Consider the following 12,117-nt stretch of genomic DNA (forward strand, 5'->3'; position numbering starts at 1 on the left):
GTTTCCTTTGCATTTTAAATGCGGGCAGAAAAGCAAAATAGATACAGTCAATATAGTATAGGTGCACATTAGGTTTCCTTTAAAAAGCCCTCCGGCTTTAACAGTTTCAAGAGCACCGTTTATTTAACAGCCAAGGTTATCTGTAATCCTTTTTTGGGTTCAGCAGCAGGATCTGGAAATGTTAGCAGATCCTGTGTACTATGAATCAGTTTTGCCAAACCCCAAGCCCACTGCCCCCATGCTTAACAAACTGACGTCCCTGAGAGCCCTTGGGGAGACCCTCTGGAGGAATCGCATAGACGCAGGGAAGCGCTTCAGGGTTACCGTGCGCGTAACCTGGCGCAGGCACTAGGACCGCCCGACGCCGATCGGCAGCCCGCTTCCCAGCGTGTCAGCGGGATTGAGCAGCCTTTGCTGTTACACCCGAGAGCCGACCGCAGCAGTAGCAGCTCGGCACCCTCCCCCCTTCTGGCCTGCTGGAAGGTATTTACTTGCTATTTATCATTCCGATTTTGTAGACCGTCCGTGTGCCTTTCATGTTCACCTAGTCTGATGCTCTGGAAGGCTGCCCAGCACTCATCGGGTTACTCTATTATTTTATGTTAATTCCCACAGCTGATGGAAGCAACAGTGCCATAAAGAAATGGGCTAGCTATTTCCAGAGGCTGAAATCTGGAGACATTTGAAGGTGTAAGTACATTGGTCACGGATCTTTAACGCGTTGGCTGTGTTAGTTGTACCTCTTGACCTTCTTCCTCCCTGAAAGAGCCAATGTAAAATGCCATCTGCATATTTCATTCATGAAGGAAAAGCACCAGGACGGTGACAGACCCCACTAATGACGGCCCTGCGGCTCCGCTTCGGAGTAGCTGTGGCTTCCCGTCCCAGCCTGTGGGTTTGCTAGAGAAGCTGGATTTGCAACAGAGTTTTGATGGGAAAGATTTTGCTCAGGGCTGCAGACTGCTTCCTGGCTTTCTGCTTTCTGTTTTCAAAGCGCAAAGACTGTGCTTTCTAATCACTGCCGTGGTGCAGTGTAGGGGTCTTTTTATGCTTTCTTTATTTCTGCATTCCAAATACTCCTCATGGGTGTGGACTGCCAGAAAGCTGTTACACCATTCTGTACCTCTCAGTGTAAAGCCATTGAGGAGAAATTGAGTTGGCTTTCTCTTGGACCGTACTTTAGGAGATTGCACACAGAAACATTAAAAAAAAAATTAACTATCTAAGATTCCCCCTCCTGTTCAACAATGCATCTGGTTATGTGTGATAAGGGAGTAGTTTGCTACTAGGAAACCCATGTGAAGATCACGCTACAGAGAAAATGGGACATTCTCTTTAAGTATCTTAAAACAGTTGAAGATGCTTTTGCAGGGCCATGATGCCAAGTTCGTGCATTAAAAGCTCTTTGAAAACTTTAAAGCCTTGTCAGATTGCTAAGTTAGCTTATTACCTTAGAAATCAGATCAAATGTAGGTGTCTTATACCAAAATGAAATAGATAAACGTATTTATAAATGAATAACATGTTGAGTCATATTAATGGTTAATTCATGGGAAATTTTAAGATAAGCAGTGGCATTAAATTTATTTCAGGAAAGAAAATATCAAACTGGGACTCATAGCAAGGCATCAACATTGAAAAGGTGACTAATGAAAAGGATTTTTTAGAAGAGTTTAAAATACATTTAATAGTTCAAAAATTGTATCCTTTAAGTACTTGTATTTGATACATTGAAATACCATAAATGAGATTTAAAATTGTTGAAGTATTAAGCTTTTGAAAATATACCTATAATTCTACTAAAACTCTTTAGTTGGTACAAAAAAAGAAGCACAGAGGATATGAGGGAGGGAGGGATTGAGTCTTATTTTATTGTTCTGTACTTCTTTCTATTTGAACATTCTGATTGAATATTTACTATATAAATATGCTACCTATATTTTTTTAATGTAACAAATTACAAGTGGTTGTAGCAATTAATTTGCAATATCCTTAAATGCAAATGAATATAATCATGTAAAAATAACATGTTAATATTGCTCTATAATATTTCTTAAACAGGGAAAATCTTTTTTTGAAAACAGTGCCTTCTAGAGAAAGTTAGGGAAATCAGATTGGGGTAGCAATAGACTTTGAGTATTTTGTGACGAAAACAAATTTTTTTACCTTTATTTTTAGTTGGCATAACAAAATACTACATAACTCCGTGAGCTTTGTGTTAATAAATTTTCTCCTTTTTCTCTTAAAAAAAAAAGTTTCTATATTCTCAGTCTGGGAAGATGACTCAGTTCTTTCAAATTAAAACTTAGTTTTCAGAATTCTTGCCCAACATGTGATTTGCAGCCTTAAACTTTAGTTTTATGTCATACTCATAATACATGCCTTACCATAAATAATCTAAAAATAATTTAATTATACATTGGGTCGAGAGATTCATTGAATTCAATGATGATGGGGGGCGGGAATCCAGAGAAGAGAGATCTTATTCAGAATTTGATACTCTTTGCAGAACAAGAACTTTGTTTCTGAATTTAAGTCCTGAAATTAAGTCCACTGGCCAGAACTGACTGTAGACAAGAGCACAAGTCTCAGCGGAAGTCCAGACTTGCTGGCGGACAAGTGGGGCTTAAGCTGCGGAATAAAATGCAAAAGCTAAAACTAATTTGTTGAAGTGTGAAAGTAGTGATTATCTGGTGATTTTTATCCCTGAGGATAATCTCTTTAGGCCTTGAAAAGTCTGGCTTCCCAGGAGATCCACGTGAATATCAACATTATCTAGATTTACTAGATAATAGTGAGGTAGATATTTCTGGGAGATTACTTTTCACATACAATTTTTATTTAAAAGAGGCTCAGCATATAGCAAATCTGGATACACCGATTTCACCCTCGGCAGTGCTTTCTTCTGTAAAGGACATAATAGATTCCAAAACAGGGATTCTCATGTGAAGAGGGTACCTAGTAAGACATTTAAGAAAGAGATGAAAAAAATTAGCTTTTATATTATTAAACCACCCAGAAGGAGCTAATGTAATAGAAGAGGAATATCAGTGAAGCTTGTGTCATTTCAATTTACATTTATTTTAGTTTTCTGCATGGAGTAAGAAAAGATGTCTCCCAGTAGAAGTCACAGAAAATGCAAAAAATTAGTTGGGGGCTGACTTCTAATGGTCAACCCTGTGGGAAGCACTGAGTGTTTGTTGAAGATATAAAGAAAGAAATGGAAAGAAATGACAGTCCTTGATTTGCCCGGAGAGGTGATTACAATGCTAGCATGAATGTTTACAAACCTGTTGGCCACATATACAAGCCACAGTGACTAGGAATTATATGTAACTTGAGAATTTCCTTGACATTTTCCTTGAAATTCTCTAATTGTGTCTCTAATTGTGATTTTTTTTTCTTGTTAAATGAAAGAGGCAAAGGAAATGGAACGAGAGCACGTTAGTAGCATGCCGGGTCCACCTCATATATGTTCGTGTGAACCAGGAGGGATGAGACATATTTTGTGGGAGTTTGGCAAAACGGAGAAGTTCCTATCCATATAGTTTTGGGAATAAGCTTTTCTCAAAAGCAAAGGTTTTGTTTCCAAAATTGATTTTACTTACAAAGAACTAAGTTTGTAGGTACAGCAGAAAGCTTTTAAATAAATGAGATTCAGCCTTTAGGTGTAAAAGACCAATTAGCAGAATGAAAGGTGTACTGTGGATTGCTGATAAGCAAAACATTGTTTCAATTATCCCTCCTCGTTCATGCAGTTATAACTGATGTGGACAAAGGACACCACTCATACACTCTTGCTTCCTTCCATGTATGTCTTTTATTTAATAGGGAAGAAGTTAAACCTTCATAAGGAAACTGTTGATAAATATTAATCGTGATTCCATAGATGTTTAAGTAGCAAATGAGCTTTGCTATTCCCCCAAATATAGTGTAATGATTACAGTTTACATTTTGGAATCAGTATAAGATATTACGGACACAGCATTTAATATTTTTGGATTATATTTATTTATTAGATATTTGTCAATTCCTCACTGTATGCTGGGTATGAAGGTCAGACCAGTAAATGATATGTCCCACCATTCATGGGCTTCATCATCTTGTGGAGGGAAATAGGCCGCAAAAACCAAATATTATAAACCAGATGCATTATTATTAAAGTTCTTTTTAAATTATTATAACTGGTTACAAAGTAAACCAGAATATATCTAATAGGTGCTAACTTGAAAATTAGAAGAGAATACTATGATAAAGAATGAGTTGGTGGTTTTTTGGTTTTTTTTTTTTTTTTAGATGTAGTTGTCTGGAAACCTCCCTGAAAAAGGGGTAGATCATCAGGGATCTGAGTGAAAGAGATAGCCAAGTAATGAGCAGCAATGTGTTGTAACAGAAAGAGTACAGAGTTCATGCTACAATTTAAATCCATTCTAGGTAATTCTTAAGTCTTGAAATCTTGAGGATTTTACCCCCTTGATAAAACTTTACAGAGTTTTAAGAAAAATAAGATAACATGTTAAGAGTCCATGACAATATCTGAGGCAAATTGAATTTCCATTATGACTTGTAAAGTGTTGTTACAACTTTATGAATTCATTCCTTTGAATACCTAGTCAAATAAACAAGTATTGGACCATTTGATCACTCCTGTGTCCCTTTCCTTAAAGACTTGTGATTCTATATCACACAGTTGAAGGAGGAAAGACGGTCACCCCCACGGACAGCAGAAAGAGCATTATTCCTGAATCTTGTAAAGACCAAGTGTCAATTAGGAGTTTTGTTAGCTGCAGTTGTGGTACATTTGTGATTATCTCCTCAGAAACCACCAACGTGGTGGTTGATGGGGATTAATTAAGGTGCTGTTCCTCCCAGGGAATGCTGGAGGGAGAGGACCACCTCCAAGGAGGTTGGTTTGGGTTCCCTGGCAGGATTGTTCTTCCTGGGCTTGGTCTTCAAACACAACTTCTTGAGAAGTTCAGTGAGATGAACATGGTACTTGCCAGTGCACAGCACAGGGTGCAGGCTCAAGTTCAAGGAGTGAGTTCACTGATGAAGAAGGTAGTTTATTAGTACTTGGAATGACTCACGTCTGAACACTTTGGAGTTTTGTCATCTCATCAGTGCATAGCTAGAAAATATATACTTGCACACAACCACATGTATTCCAAATATATATATATATTAGAATATTGACATATTTGTATGTTGCAATATATATATATATAATGTGGAAAATGGCTATGCGGTGATTTTTAAGTATGTCCCCCCTATTGCTATTGACACCACAGCTAGGTATAGTGGCAAAATTGTTCAACAATATTTTCACTTAGTCCTTTCAAAGAAAAACATTAATCCTGGGCGTTATCAGCTAGATGTAGGTGAAGCTACTTTATCAGACAGAATCCAAAATAGAAAACTAAACGAAAATAGAAGTTTGAAAGACGCTCACATTGAAAAGAAGCATGGTTAGGGGAAGAAGGTCCCTGACATGTCAGGATTGGATGTGGCAGACACAGATAGAAAAAAACAAAGGCCCTTTCTGAGGGTGAAAAAAGTCCAGAGGGTCAGGACAGGAAGCAAAATTCAAGTTCACGAGATCTTGCACTGCTCATGTTTAAATCTGTCTGTAGCTCTGTCTCCATTTGTGTGTCCTTGGAAACATAACTTTAACTCTTTAGGTCTTAGTTTCTTTATGGCAATCTATTGAATTTTAGTAGTGAATTAATATCACTAAATGCGGGAAGAGGGTAATACATAAATATCTAACAGGCAGATAATTACTAAATTACATTTTAAAGCAGAAAGCATAATTAAGGGGCACCTGGGTGGCTCAGTTAGTAAAGTGTCCAACTCTTGATTTCGGCTCAGGTCATGATCTCAGGGTTGTGAGATTGAGTCCCACATTGGACTCTGTGCTGGGCATGGAGCCTATTTAGGATTCTTTCTCTTCCTCTTCCTCTGCCCCTTCCCCATCTCTAACTCCTAAAAAAAAAAAAAAAGGCATAATTAAGATTTAAAAGGGTTGTTAAGTAATGATTAAACATACAATTCACCAGTAAGATAAATCTATCCTGAGCTTGTTAAGCAGCTAATAACATAACCCAAAATTATACAAACAAAATATATAAAGCAAGGAGAAATTGAATCCACAGTCATAGTGAGATTGTACTAAAATTCACTCAGAAACTGGGCAAAAATTAATAAGGATAGAGAATTTGAGCAATATAATTTATAATTTCAGTCTAATGGACATATATGGAAACTGCAACCCATAAAGTTACTCTTTCTAAGCATACATAAACAGTCTTTTTAAAAATATTTTATTTATTTGACAGAGAGAGCACAAGCAGGGGGAGTGGCAGGCAGAGGGAGAGGGAAAAGCAGGCTCCCCGCTGAGCAGGGAGCTGATGCGATGGGGGGGCTCCATCCCAGGACCCTGGGATCATGACCTGAGCCGAAGGCAGATGCTTAACCAACTGAGCCACCCAGGTGTCCCCAAAAACGGTCTTTTTACGCATAAAAATATACTAACAAAATACAAAGTAAATCTCAACAAATGACAAAGATCAGTATCATACAGTTAATGTCATTTGATCACAATTTAACAAATGTGTTTGTATCAGAAACTTATACAGTCCAATTTAACCATATACAATATAAAAGGTAATATAATCCAGGCTTGAAAATATAGAAAATAATGTCTAGACTTAAAAAAAGCTATTAAATCGCATTTGGCTCCATTAAAAAATTTCACTTTTATCCATGCATCTCATTGAGATTATTTCTAACCAGGCACATTTTTCAGCTTTTACCTCAGGGTACTATGTAAGGGTTTAAGATGATAAAAGTGTTCTGAACTGAACACTCCTGAAATTTCCCATTCAACCACATCTGCATGATAACCAAAAACATGATTGGTTTATGATAAATCCATGATTCTGATTCTAAGGCCAAATTTCTACTGTGCCTACCAGAGTAGGCACTATCATATCCTGTAGGTAAATCCTCATTTTCAAGGTTGGAATTAACTCCTAACTGGATTTTAGATGATCTGTATTGCAATAGCCTATATTTTCTTAACGCAGAAAATATTCCAGTCACTGTAAACAAATACCAACCAAGTCCATTCTTGATGGGATCTCCAAATAATTCAGACAGCTTATGAATATTGTAGGTGTTATACTTTTATCTATGTTGTTTTAATTATTGTCTTGCCTTTCACAACTATTTTTTAAAAGCCTTAACACAGAAATTTTTAATGACCCTTAGCAGAACGTTCCAGTGCCCTTTAGTTATCTACAAGTTTCCATTTGTCTAAACTCAAACTGGATCAAAATTCCGTTTGACTGGAAGTAATCTCATTCTTGATCTCCTAAAGCACTTTTCTTTTGACTGCTGTGATTCAGTGACCCCTTAAACTTGGCTTTCTGTGATGTGTGCATTTGCCTCCCTTCTTTGACGATGTTTTAATCACCTTTGTATCTCCCTACCTTCTCAATAAATATTTTAATGAATCAAAAACAAATTCCATTTTAGATCTATAGCAAATATTTCCACACACTGTGGAAAAAAAGAAGAAAAGAAAAGGGTGTGGAGACTTAGTCCCTTGAGTTTTGCATATGCTCTCAGAAAAAGAATGACCCTATTTCACGCCTTGACAAGAAAAAACTCCAGGAAAGATATAAATCTTGTGTCCTTCTATGTGTATGTCAAAAGTTATCTATCTCATGAACAAATCGCTCAATTAAAGAGCAATTGCTCCTAGCAAAGTGATCACTTGAATGGTGCTTTTTCATTTTGAATGGATCCCTTTAGTTATTACTGCAATAAAAAGCCTTAGTGTATTCCAAGTCTGTTTGAATCTTTTTCAGAATGTTAAAATTTCTTTCTCTCAGTAATATTCTGCCTCCCTTAATATATTAAAACTTTCAGTTTCAGAATATTTAAAGTGAAGTTTGGAAGGGACTTTTTGAAATACTGGTCCCCCCCCCCGCCCCTTTTAGAGATGAAGATCATGAAGTTCCCAATGGTCAGGTCATGTTGTGCCAGAAATGAAAGGAGAATCTTATCTTATGATTTTCGCCTTGGCTTTATTATATCAACGTATAGTTTGTTAAAGGGCAATTTCAAAATGTAAAATCGTAACTTTTAGGTGAACATGTGTAAAAAATTTTCTTTAATTACTTAATTAATGAAGGATATCAGTCAGATGTAATGAGCAGTTTGAAAAGCACTTAGGGAACTATATATGTTCGTATATATACATGTGGGCAATTTTAAAAAGCAGCATTAGGATAAGATTGTGGAATTTTTTTTTTTAAAGGTTAATCTTTGCAGTTATCTGTTCCATCAGGCAAAAAATTATTTGCATTTCTACAGGATAAAAGCCTACAAGTTAACAAGTCACTTCACTAAATCTGGGACTTTTAATCAATAATAAACAATGAGATGAACTAAATATCTTCTCTTAGACAATCCTTGGGTGGTCTTTGTCCCCATGTGTTATTGAAAGTACTTTCTGTCCCTAATTGTGCCTTGTTTCTGCAGTCTAGGTGAGGGATTGACCGGCTAACCTGTGTGCCAAATCCAGCCCATCACCTGTTTTGTAAGTGAAGTCTTACCAGAGCACAGCTTTGACCTGATTCTTTCTGTGGGCACGTCAGGGGTGTTAATTAACCAAATATACTTCCTGGAGTTTGCTCTGTGAATCTAGGGTCTTACAGTATTATTAATCACTAAGATCACAAAATTAACATCTGTCTGTAAATTTTCATAGTCTTGAGTTGGTCTTTTAAATTCTCTTTTAGTGGCCTCTTCTATCCTAAGTCTGGGAAATGAACCCCCAAATACTCTCTCTCCACTAGCTTTCACCTGCTGTTCCTATAAATTTAGATGAAATCTTCCCTTCTAGATCGTCCTCAAATTTGCTATGGTCCTTAGCCTTTTGGAAGTAACCTTTTTATTGCCCGAAAGGCAGGGACTTAAGTACTAGACCAGCTTCCTAAAAGGGTTTCATGGGCATCCAGTCCATATAGATTCCTTAATGATGAGTTGCCATACTTGATTAAATAAGAATCCTTCTCAGATATGACATTCCAAGCGTAGACTTTGTTGCAACATTGATTTGTGCAGTTACATCCTGGTAAAAATGGGGACACGTTGGCATTGATCCTATGCAAATAACCTATTGCCATGGAAAGTAAAGAGATCAGTAAAAATATTTGCTTCTGAATTCCTAGTGGGTCAGTGGACTCATATCATTTAGAACATTAATTTAATAATCTTCTAAGGTTAGGATTAGAGATAGCTTAAGAAAGAGAAAGGGTTTCCTTACACACTTATAAAAAAATAGAAAGTTAAAATAATGCCAACTGTATTCCAGACAAATAATCGCGAAATATTCCTCATGAGCTCATTTAGTCCTGGTGATAAACCCTCTTGCCTTGGACCAGCAGTCTGCTTTCGTGTAATATGTCTGCTTCTGGACTAGAAAGAATCCAGCAAATCCTAACTTTTTCCATTGGTATGGCCTGAAAGTTGTCCAAGCCGTGTTAGTTTAGAAGCTATCCCTGGGAATCTACTCTTTGAAGAGTACTTGGTGCTGTCTTTTTTACAAGGCTCTGGGACTGTACTTCTTTGTTGAAAACCCAATTTTGGCCGACAGCTTATAGCAGAGCTCTGAGGCAGCATCAACAAACAGCTGTTTGTTGATGACACGGACTGTGGTTAATTGATAACAATAACCAATGATGTCAGAATTGAGGGGAGTAAAGTTTTCTAATAGGTTCTCATAATGGTTTGACCAATGTTTTCCCTGAGGGTAAGAACATATTATGGAAGGCACTGAAGAATCTCCAGGGCCTTCCCCCCAAAGCATCTAATTTCTGAAATATTTATATTAATTATCTTTTACTTATGCAGATTAGCCTAAGGAAGGCTGAGCCTGTCTCCTGACTATAATTCTTCCCTTGTAGCTGTTCCAATAGTATTGAACTAATGAGTAACTCTGGAGCCGCCAAACTAACCTAATTGTTTCTTGCATCTTTTCTCTCTTTTTTGCTTTTTTTTTTTTTACTTTTATAAAGTAAAATAACAAATCTTTGTGATTGCTGAGATTTCTTAAAAATCTCAAAAATAAATTTATGAGTTAATTTTAAGGACTATTGGGGGTCACCACCAAAACTGCTGAAGTCTAATTTGCAAATCATGACTCTGGCATATATAAAATGCACATATGTAACCAATTTCACATAACTTATTAATGAATAAGGGAACTAGATGTTATGACTGCTGCTTAGAAAATATGTACATATAGGCAATTTAACAAAGATATGTTAGGATAAAATTAGTCAGATTTTAAACCTTGCTAATATCTAACAGACCATAAATATTTGGAGTTGTTTGTCCCACCAGGTAAAAAGTATTTGCATATTTAATAGAAAAATTCTATAAATTAACAAATAATTTTAATAAGTCTGGGATTTTTAATTAATGACAAAAAGTGAGACAAACTAAGTAGTGTATTTTTCTGGACCTGTGCTGTCTGGTGAGGTAGCCACTAGTTTTTTAAATGTGGCTATTTAGACTTCAATTTAAATTAATTAAAATTAAATATAACAAAAACTTTAATCTCTTAGTCACACTATCCACTTTCTACATGCTCAGTGGCTACACTTGCCTCGTGGCTACCATGTTGGGCAACATTTCCATTTTCACAGAAAGTTCTAGGCATCCTACCTATACAATCCTCGGGTGGGCATCGATCCTGTAGGATATTAAAGGTGTGTTGCCCACATTTTTGCCCTATTTCCAAGGGTCAGAGAATTTTTCTAATTGTGATAGAATTTAAAACCATCTAAAAGCTAAAATTAGTAAATGCCTATGATTTGAGTAAACTTTATGTGTATTGTGATCATGCCCAAATGGAAAATGATATGAGTAAACCAAATGATGCATGATATATTTTGGTATTACTATTTTTAAAAAGGTTTTAAAGCAAATAATTTTTTTTAAAGTGTAATACTACCAAAATACATTATGTATCATTTAGTTTACACAAGGTAATTCAATACTCTTAAAAAACCATCAAAGTTCGGATATAGTGAGTGGTTCTGGTAAAACAGAGCAGGGTCAAAACAGAAAAGATGTGAGGCAGGGCAACCATGGTATCTAAGGAAGTTTGTGTGACCTTTTGCTTCACATAGAATTTTATTTTTCCATGCTCAATTATGATAAAATGGAATTGCACATATTGCTGTTAAAGTAACTTCCACATTAAACAGAACCTATGTTTTATAATAACACTCAACGGTGCAGTAGGGAAATAGAACGTGTATCAAATAGGATGCTACTTAAAATTGTGAGAATTAATTTTATGGTAGAGAACTACTTTACCTTGGATTTCTCATTAACAAAAGGAAAGGATTATATCCCTGAATTTCATTAGTTTGTAAATTTCAGCATTTATTAAACAAATAGATATGAGGTGCCTGTTATGCAAACGGGATGGAAACAGGGTCTGCCCATATGGAGGGTACAGACTGATAAGGAAGAGAGAAAATAAACATAACTAATTAATTACAAGTGTTGTAAGTTTTATGAAAAAGTACGGATGACGGGAATCCTTTTCTAGTCTGTTGGGATATAGGCTGGCTGTGTTTGGGGTGGGATAGAGTCAAGAAAGTCATGTCCAAGAAATCGGCATTTAAACAAGGATCTAGAAGATAAGTAGTAGGGATTTTCTAGGTTAAGGGAGGGTTGTGAAGGGAGTGGGGTGGAAAACTTCAGAAAGGAAACATCATGTAGGAGGTCTTGACAAAGGAGGCAGCATGAACATTTGAGTTTTTGACACATAAAGCTTAGACTTGAAAGAATCGTGTTTTATTGCTATTATTTCCTTTTTGTGGCAAAAAAAGAAAGAGGACACAGATTACTTTCATATATCAAACTGCAATCAAGGAATTATGTAAGTAGACATGAACCTAGTGCCCCACTCCTCATTCAGAATTGCCAAATGTGTTTCCCTCTATGGAAGAAAGTTGCTCATATAGTTACTTTGACTTCCACTAAGATCCAAAATGGAAGAGTTCAGCTTCTTCTTTTTATTTTTTTTTAAAG

The 12,117-nt window shown here is 36.3% G+C and overlaps 1 protein-coding gene across 2 annotated transcripts in view; it reads left to right on the plus strand.

Moving 5' to 3' along the window:
* Positions 1-415: 415 nt before the first annotated feature.
* Positions 416-12,117, plus strand: part of RAB27B (RAB27B, member RAS oncogene family) — a 140,976-nt gene continuing 129,274 nt past the window's right edge. Inside the window, exons 1-3 of one of the 2 annotated variants that reach the window (XM_027577369.1) lie at positions 416-483; positions 616-690; positions 8,548-8,605. The gene's annotated coding sequence lies outside the window, so the exon portion shown is untranslated. The remainder of the gene's footprint in view (positions 484-615; positions 691-8,547; positions 8,606-12,117) is intronic. The other variant, XM_027577370.1, reaches the window with a different exon arrangement.

This window comes from Zalophus californianus, chromosome 14 (genome assembly GCF_009762305.2).
Source record: "Zalophus californianus isolate mZalCal1 chromosome 14, mZalCal1.pri.v2, whole genome shotgun sequence".
NCBI classification, from domain to species: domain Eukaryota; kingdom Metazoa; phylum Chordata; class Mammalia; order Carnivora; family Otariidae; genus Zalophus; species Zalophus californianus.